At 33.3% G+C, this 9976-nt stretch overlaps 1 pseudogene across 1 annotated transcript; it reads left to right on the top strand.

Moving 5' to 3' along the window:
• Positions 1–5506: 5506 nt before the first annotated feature.
• LOC144567708 (uncharacterized) lies at positions 5507–8884 on the top strand (annotated as a pseudogene). The gene is made up of 4 exons (XR_013515484.1): positions 5507–5510; positions 5921–6232; positions 6747–7169; positions 8485–8884. The product of XR_013515484.1 is annotated as an uncharacterized LOC144567708 (transcript).
• The last annotated feature ends 1092 nt before the right edge of the window (positions 8885–9976 follow it).

Genomic DNA, 9976 nt, shown 5'->3' on the forward strand with positions numbered 1-9976 from the left:
TGGGCCATTGAATTCCATAATAATTTCACAAATTTTGAGAGGCAATTGAATATTTCTAGTAACAACAATTTTACCCTTTCATGTACGGATCATCTGAAGTAACTCAAAATTTTCAGTTTGGATGCAGACCGTCCGATAAGAATCTGCGTTCTGTAGTATGCGGGGCGGCTTCTGGTCGTACGGTCCAGATCTAAACTCAAAATTTGAGGTACCTTAGGTAATATGAATTCTTTAGATTGTAAACATAGAAGATCCAGACAAGGAGATATCGCTGCCACACCCTGGTCGGAATTCATATCCTCTGAGATATCTCAAACTTTACGTGACTTTATGGAAAATCCTAACCGTTTAAAGACGTTCTACACGAATCTCAAAGCCCACATGACACTGACCCCTACATCACCCCCGAATAGGCAGGACACGTCGGTCACGCAAAAGTTGAGATATCTCAGAGGATACGTACTCCCCTGGTCCAGGGTTTGCTCCGTCTCTATCTCCAAACCAACCCAATAATAATAACAATATCCTCTCCAGTATAATCTTTCTGGACATCTCCAGATCAGTCTAGTATGTTATTTATTACAAAACTGAGAAGAACTTTGCTTTTGAACCGGAGAACTCGAAATCTTAAAACATCTCCAATGATATTCGCCAAGTCTGGTCAACAGCCTGACCCACTATAACAAGGCTTTATCTCTGAAGATTATGCAACTATTATATGAACCCTCCTTCCTTTTATGTCCTTTCATTTTTTGCTTCTTCCTTCATGAAAGTTTCTCTCTTTATAAATAAATCTAAAAGGCCCTTTTCACAACATTATTGTTTGCTGTGACATAGTGTGTGTGACCTTGTGTGTTTTAGATCCCTGTGCTTGTTGATGTTTGTCGGAAGTACTCATAAATGAACATAAGATAATTGCCACAGAAGAACGGGTTCATTTTCCTGTAATGCATCTACGGTTAGTTTAATTAAAAGTACTTGTTATTATTCTTGGGAAGAGATAAAGAGAACAATTCTTTTCTAAAAAGAAAATTTTAAATGTTATTTAAACTTTTTTAGGAAGTCTACATAGTTTTAATTCCAAGGCCTGTGCTGGCGGGATTTGATAAGAATTATCCCATCACGGCGCATAAATTCTTTTGATGTCTGATGATTTGGTTTCTTAATCTAAAATATTTTCGAATCAAGTTCTGACTTTCACATCTTTTAAGTGATCAAGGAATATAATAATTTATCCCCCTTACCACAAGTATACTTTTGTCATTTCATATATACATGCATGCATACACCTAGTATACCCAGTATATGCTCTAAACAAACATATCAATAAACCATGCAATTACGATTTTTAATCAAAACTTATACTTAATTTAGTGCCAAATCATGTTAGTTTGACTTGTTTTGAGTAATTATTTAAATAAGTTGTTAACATACAATTATTAGAGAAAAAACAAACAGGAGATTACAAACAGCTGTTGCTTAAGAGGACAATTTAACAAAACAGGAATACAACAATATTTCATTTTTTTTTAACCTATCTAGTGCACGTTTATTGCATTACATTAGCCTGTTAACAGATGCTTTGTTTTTCTGTTTATGGCAAGACAGAAAGGGGAGTACTGCATGTACAGCTGTAATTCACCAAATAGATATTTGTTTTTGCACTAATACACACTCAAAATTCAATTTTTCTTTAAAAAAAAACTTCACCAAATGGTATACAAAGTAAGATATATATATATATATATATATAAGGAGGTTGGCTAAGATCAAAGTGGTAGTTCCTGAGCTTTGGTGCTACCAATTCGTTTTTCAATTTTTAAAGTTCAAAACGTCGATCCGAACCGTTCAAGTTGTTCTCCATATTAAATTGTGCTTGGAGACCAAATTTTATATTTTTCTGAATTTTTTTACTATTTATTAAGCCACTTTGAAACTTGCTGATCCAACGGTGGCTTAACAAAACAGTAAAATCAGAAGCCACCGTTGGATCAGCTGTTTTCAAAGTGGCTTAATAAATAGTAAAAAAATTCAAAAAAAATATAAAATTTGGTCTCCAAGCACAATTTAATATGGAGAACAACTTGAACGGTTCGGATCGACGTTTTGAACTTTAAAAATTGAAAAACGAATTGGTAGCACCAAAGCTCAGGAACTACCACTTTGATCTTAGGCAACCTCTATATATAAGCTACATATAATATTTCAAACATCAATATTGCCTATTTGGTTGCTGAGATTTCTAATTTGAACTAACAGAATTGGACCTCTCCATTTCCTTAAAAGGCAGACAGATATTAACTAATTCTTTTTATTTATACCAAGAAAAGTAGAATTTGTGAACATGTACATGTGTGCCACTTTGCAGTAAAAAACAATGGTTAATTCCATTAGATCCTTACAGTATCTTAAGGACATTCTTACATTTATTTTTCCTAACAATATTTTAGAAGATTAGCTTGCAATTGATGGACAAGATCTGACATACAACTCATTTGTTATAATATTGTTGAGTCAGTAGTACTATAAAATAACATACATGCATTGTATGATTAGAGAATCTAGCTGCTTATTATATACGCCTTGATTGAGAAAGCCATGCACTAATAACCAATTAAAAGATTAGCTGTCTTTGAGATTAGGTAGCAACTGCATTTCTTTTACTAGGTAGTGGGTCATGCATAAGAGCTAAAATCCATCGATGAATTCATTTCTTTATTAACCTCAAAATGCGTCAGAACACCCTATAAAATAAAAAAATAGCGTCCCATAACACTTGAAGTAATAGTTTTTGGTACTTCTTTGTTTTGCTTTTGAAAGACGACCGGTTTAAAAATGCGCTAAAATGACCACAAATTTGTCAATATTCAGCAGAAAAAGTGTACGTTCATAGGAGCAGCTTTGGCATTATTTTTTAATCAAGTAGAAAGAGACGAAGGGTACATAAGAAAATTTCTTTTTTGACAACTTTTTTTATTAGATTTAAATTATGGTATTTTGGGTTTTTGCAGGGTACATGAGAAAATTTCTCATGCTAAAATTGTGGAAACAGTAGATTGCTTCTAATGAAATGTTAGGAAGCTTCTGGGAAGATATCCTAATTAAAGATCTATGATCTGCTTCCAGCATGGAGATATAGATATTGCCTCTGAAATCTGATTTGTTGTCTTCAAGTTTTAGCTCAAAATCCTCAACTTAGGTAACATGCTTCTCAATTATGAATGCTGCTGCTTTAAATAATGCTATGCTTCCTGGGGATCTTTCTTAAATTGTAGTTTGTATATATTTAAACATGGAATCAACAGTAGGTGTCTATTACATTAACTGATTAACACATGCAAGTTATATATATTTAGCAAATATGAAGTCAAGATCTGAACGATCTGGTACCAGTACCAAAGTAGATATCGTACCGTGCCAAGTGACTATTGTTATAGCCTTATAGGTCTCACGGAATTTAATTTTTTTTTATGAAATTTAACTTTTCAGATATGAGCGAAAAAAAATCTGTACGAGCTCACTTAAAATTGAATAAAAAAAAATTCAAAATTGAGTCTCTACAATTAGATGGAATCAAGCTTCATGTATTGATTGTATCAGGCAAGTAGCGTTAATTTATCTTCTTCTTCTTTTTTTAAAGCATGGTACAAGAAGTAGCGCTAACATAATTAAAATTCTACATTATTCCCGTTTTCAAATGAGGTTTCACAAAAAAAATTCAGGCTTAATATCATTCATGAGATGTAAAATTATTTCAAGAGAGATTTATCGTTTAATCTATTGAAAAATTAACAGAAAACAAACTTATTCGACAAATGAGAAGACCGTTATCTAACTACCAAAAATAAGGGATCACTAAAAACAAATCCAATATTATAGACACTCTTGACAATGAATCTTTCAAAAATATTCAAATAAAACTTAAAATTTTTAAATTCAATATTATAGACATGTTTATATAATCCATCAGAACGATATTACCCGTTAAGTGACGTAAAATTTCAACAACTCAAAACTAACCGCGCCTTATATGAGTAGAACTAGAGTGTGCTTAAGCTCACCAAAGTGTTTGGTGAGCTTAACTCCAAAACCCATCAAATCTATTTCAAATAACGAATCCGAACCGTTGAAATCCGCCTACCTTACGAGTGATGAGTCTACATGTGAAAATTTTAAACATTCAAATTAATTTAGTATAAAGTCTAGTGGTCAAAAAACGTTCAAAAAATGAATGCACTAAAATTAATTTATTAACCTTCCAATTTTGACCGATTGACTTTATACTAAACTAATTCGAATGTTTAAAAATTCACATGTAGACGCATCACACGTAAAATAGGCGGGTTCCAACAGTTCGGATTCATCATTTAAAACCGATTTAATGGGTTTTGGAGTTAAGCTCACCAAACACTTTGGTGAGCTTAAGAACACCCTAGTTCTACTCCCTTAATATACCATCAAACAATATTAAAATTGAAGAAATTTTGATAGTTATGGTATCTGCATGTCAAATAACATACCTATACATAACTTTTCAATTTACAATTTTTTTTTCGTAAAAATCATTGTTAAAATGGTGAGAAAGAATAATCATCGTCAAGTGATCTCATCTCTTAATTATATAGCCAAAATATCCATTGAGGATTTAAAAAATAATAACGGGTCAAAGTTTATAAATGATTAATCAATGACTCAAATTATATATACAAAATTTAACTTTTCATTTTATTTGATAGTTGCTAACCATCCGTTGTTATAAGCGTTACTTAAACTAGTAATCGTGGCCGTGCATAGCAACGGGAGCAAATTATGTAGTAAAAATTATTAAGCTCCTTAATAAGGAGGAGAGAGATAAATTAAATCAAATTTGAAGTGAAAAATAGTTAAATATTATATTTATCTACAAGATAATACATGTGAACTCTAGTGTAGTGGTAAAAATTTTGGCACCAACAGAACCCAACTGAGTTCGAATCCTGCCTTCAGCAGAAAAAAAGAAAAAGGATGCGCGGTGCACAGACTCGGTCCGCAGGTGCCGTGCGTGGTTCAGAGGCGCGTTCCACGGGTGCGGCGCGCAGTCTACGGGCACTGAGATCATTTGCGGCGCAGCACTGGGATCATATGTGGCGCAACCAGTGCATACTTAAGTGTTGAAGCTCATAATTTGAAATTTTCATCTATGTGCGATCTGAAAATTCAACGGTTGAGCATCATTCCGAAAAAAAAAACAGGACCCTTGCAGAATCTAAACATTAAGCTCCTTAATAAGAAGGAGAGATATGTTTTATTCTCAATATATACCTTTCAAACTAAAACCCTACAAAGAAAAAAAAGCTTGCTTGTCAATAATTCCTATTCTATTTCACAAGATTATCACAACTTCACAGCTAATCATGTATTCTCTAAGCTCTAATGAGTTAAGAGCATTTTCACTAAAATGCATGCGGTTTATTTGTCCAACTGATGACAGATTTAGTAGTGCCTCTTTTTCGAAACACATACAAACATGGGTAAAGATTTTAACAAAGAAATTGTGACTTCATGCAGTGCACAAACTATTTACTCCAATAGGTACTTTGGCTTGCTTGAGTTTATGCCCCACCAGTCCCATCGACCTATGAAGATATACAGGGCTGTTTTGATTCTATAGTCCGTGTGCTGCATGAAGACAAAACTGCTCTATTAAAATATTTACCTACAAACACACTGAATTACGGAAAGAAGTTGTGAAACCAATATCATGCTATTGCTATACCTTTTTTTGTAATTCAGTCAACCTTAGCATCCTTAACTGAATTTGAACAGACAAACATCATGTTTGTAGAAAGTCGTTCCAACAGGCTAAGTTGCCCATAATTGGTTTGTTCAGGTGAAAATTTTAAAGCCTAGATTTCATCTCTTAACCAGCATTTTTCAACAGAGAACATTGGCGAAATTGGCAGCTTGTCAGAAAGCAGTTCTTCAGTTGGAGAGGAGCTTTGCACGGTGATAATTGATTTTGGATTCAAAATTTCAAGCTTGCGGCCTGTACCAGCTATCAATTCTATTGCACTAGAAATACGGGCTGGAAAGTACTCGGCCCAAAAACTGACAGAAATATGGACTGCGTTTCCTTTTTGCGGTCAAACATGGTTTGGGCTTTTGGGCGTTCTAGGTTGTATTATAATCGTAGGAGGGAGAAGGGGCAAGAGTGGATACAAGTACGGCATCCCTCTACGCAATTTCAGCAAAGGCAGATCTAGGTTGTAAAGCCCGCTAATGCATATCGAGCTATAATTAATTGGTTGGTTATATAGAATATATCGGGTCTGTTTTGAGATTCGTACAAGATTGAATCAGACGATTCAGATCTTCATTCTACTCGGTAAGTAATTGCACTGGATTTAAATTCCAATATAAGGTTCCGAATGAATTATACTTGCTATTTTGATCCTGATTAATTAATACGAATTGAGGTTTATTGCTGATATTAGAAAAAACGGGAGTTATTGTCCAAATATGGAAGAAGAAAAAAAAGACGCAAGGAGTATTAATTAAGGGTAATCTAAAAACTTTCTACTCACCTCAAAATTAGAAAGTCAGCGTCCAAAATAGTTGCCCCTTTTTAAAAATTGCTCAAAATAATAAAAATCCATACCGCCTCAAATTGTATATATAAACCATTGAACTCAGCCATAAAAACCTGAGCTCTTTTTGCTTGTTTCTCACAGATTAATCAAACCTAAGTTCCTAATAATGATTACAAGCACCCCGTTACCGATCGACATATATAGTATTACCAGATGATGCTATCGTTGAAATACTAACCCATTTGCATCCCGATGATCTCTCAGTTTGTCTCGAGATCAACCATAAGTTTAACAAACTGGTGAGTATTCCATATGTCAAATCACGCCAATCTAAGCATCTATGTGGGTACTTGATTCACAATGGAAGCAATTATTCCTTTCTGCCGGATCGATTTGCTATGAAATGCACAGAAGACAATCCTTCAAGATGTGAAGTTTTCGACAATTTATAAATTTTAAGACAAAGATACACAACTGTCGAGGCTGTATCTCAATGTCGCGCCTTATTTACTGTGTTTGTGGCAGGTACCTCAACAAACGATATTATGTATGCAAACCAGCCACGGGACAGTGCCGGGCAATACCAAATCCAAAGATCAGGTATGCACATCTAGATTTTAATTATGCGCATATGATATGCGTTGTTTATGGTGATTTAATTAATAATATGACTTAAATTCCTTATATACAGCCCGCTTATGCATATGCGACTGAAAATTACATAAAAGTAGACACATCATGTCAATTAAAGACTAAATTTCAAAAACTCCTATCTAGTTCCACAAATAAATTCGTGCATTTTTCCATTTTGACCAAATTTATCTAAGAAATCATTTAATTTTCATGTGTAGAAACTGTTTCAAAAATATGCATCTGGGTATGTCATTCGCTGATCTGCATATGTACAACATGTAACATTTTAAAAATAAATTACTTAATATATGATAACAAATCAATAATATTCTTAATTAGAACACTCTAGATTGAATATATATTAGACTGGAAAGGATATTTTATTTAAAAAGGTAGTAAATCGTTTATAAAATAAAAGTATTCATGCCTTGAATTTGAATAATATTGGACCATATCTATGGAAACGTGTTTGCTTCTATATAGAAATTGTTACTTTCAATGGAAAAGTACTCAGATGTGCCTACTGGTACGGGGTTCTCTGATTTGTTTACTGGTATGGTATGAAATATACTTTTTGTAAGTTTTCTAAAGAGGAGTATAGTAAAGATGTACCGGGTTCTGGTACAGAGAAGCTTATTTAGAACAACTCTGTAATTTATTGATATAAACGTTTGGCTGGACGAAAGAATGCCTACGGGCTTGAAGATAAAAAAAATAAAAAATTCAATGGAAGTTGGAGGTAGATTTTTAGTTTGAAATATTTAACCCTTCTTTATTTATTGTTTTTTAATCAATAATATCAGGAGCTAATTACCTACAGTTATACATAAGGAAATAATAGAAATATTATTTCAAATAAAGACAATTAGTTATGAACCTAAATAAGGAAATAAACAAAAAGTATGGGCTATAGAGAAGTTCTGGTTTAGTAAACTTCTCTTTAATAAATTATTCTACAGGTAATAGCTAAGCTTTGTTTCAAAAATTAAGATACCAGCCAGCTTATACTTTTGTAATTATTACAACGTTAATTATGGGGATATTATTTTCAAAGGTTAGTCAGCAATACCAGCCTGGCTTTCTCCAATACTTGATCCTATTTATATAAACATGAGTTTATTTTTAAAATTTAGACTGTTCATTTTATAGAGCCATTTCAAATGTTATTCGATCTATTAATACATATTAGTATGTAACTCTTTTACTACTTTTATTTGCATATTGCAACCGTTTTTTACTATATACTCAAGTGCATAATCTGAGTACAGTTACTATGCAACAGATTTGAGACAGCAGCTACTGCAATAGTTGCCAATCTATCAGGGCAGGAATGCCAGGAATTCAAAATTGTGCGATTCTCGTTACCACATAGTGGCAGGTACTTGCACCTTCATTGTGAGGTATTCGACTCACGAGCTTGGAAATGGCACAAGTACAATGATATAAATCAAGACATCCGCTTTCCAGGCGATTGGCATCGTGATGGGGCAGTTTTTGTGCACGGGTCCATGCATGGGTTCACGCAACAGGGAATACTTGCATTCAACATGCACAAAGAGACATGGAAGCTGATCGCCCTTCCTGTCGAATTTCAAGATTTCGAAAGCAAACACCGCGCAAAAATCACAGTGCGGAATACAAAATTATCATTCGTTTGTATGAATGATGATAATGACCAAGTGGGGGCCACAACAAGTAGTCTGTTTTTCAAATGCGCAAATACAAGACGATAGTTGGTTGGGCATATTTATTGATTTAATTTATTCCTCCAGTTTCGGTCCCAACTCCTTATCTAATTACAAATGGTATGATTCTCCTCAATTTAATTTGTTTTCCTATCTTATTATGAATTAAAGCTCTAATTTTCAGTTTCATTTTAGTGCATGATTATATTTGAATTTTTTAGTCTCATACGATTTGTATAAAGTTAATACATACAGCTTTCACCAAGTAATTAATAAAAACAATTCAGTTTTAATTTAATGTGTACCTCTGAGTGTCTAATTTCTGCTTTGTTATTTTCTTCCTTGTAATTACGTACAGGGAGAGAGTCTGGAAAGATAGACTGGATGTAAAGGACGCAAATAAATCTTTTCTGGGAGGAGATCTCTTTAGATTTCAGTCGGACTCAACTCCTTGTAAGGCTCTGTAGCAACTTGGGAACTTTAGATTCCGTCAACTACTCGGATTGTTTACTTTCCTAGTTTTAATAGTTTACAGAACATTTGTTTACTTTTGTATTCTATTTTTTTTTATCTTAAGATATTGATATAAATCACTTATAAGTTATAATGGTTCAATGCTTCCGTTCAGAGTTTTGCATGCATTTGTTTCCTAAGTTATTAAGATTATATCTTCCCTCAGTTGAAGTTTATGATATGTCAATTTTTATAAAGTATGAGTATAATTTCGAAAGACTTGCTTTAGATCCATCTCAAAATGGGAAAATGTGGATCTTATGATATATCTAGAGCAAAACATGAAAATTATTGTTGATGCAAGGCAGATTAATTAAAAAGGAGGCGGTCAAAAGTAGCAATTTGACTGTGTTTGAGAAATCAAATTATGACGATAGAGCATAATAATGAGAAACTAATTACAGTTAATCAAAGTAATTTCGATATGTTTGATAGACAATAACTACCTTTAATGTCAGCCCTAATATTTCTCCTTAATAAGCAAGCAAGTTATGCGTAAAACCTAGCTAGAAATTTTTCTAAACTTAGGAAATTTATCATCCCTATTGGCACTCCTTACATGCATGCAGTTGTAAT

Source organism: Carex rostrata, chromosome 16 (genome assembly GCF_964058835.1).
Source record: "Carex rostrata chromosome 16, lpCarRost1.2, whole genome shotgun sequence".
NCBI lineage: Eukaryota > Viridiplantae > Streptophyta > Magnoliopsida > Poales > Cyperaceae > Carex > Carex rostrata.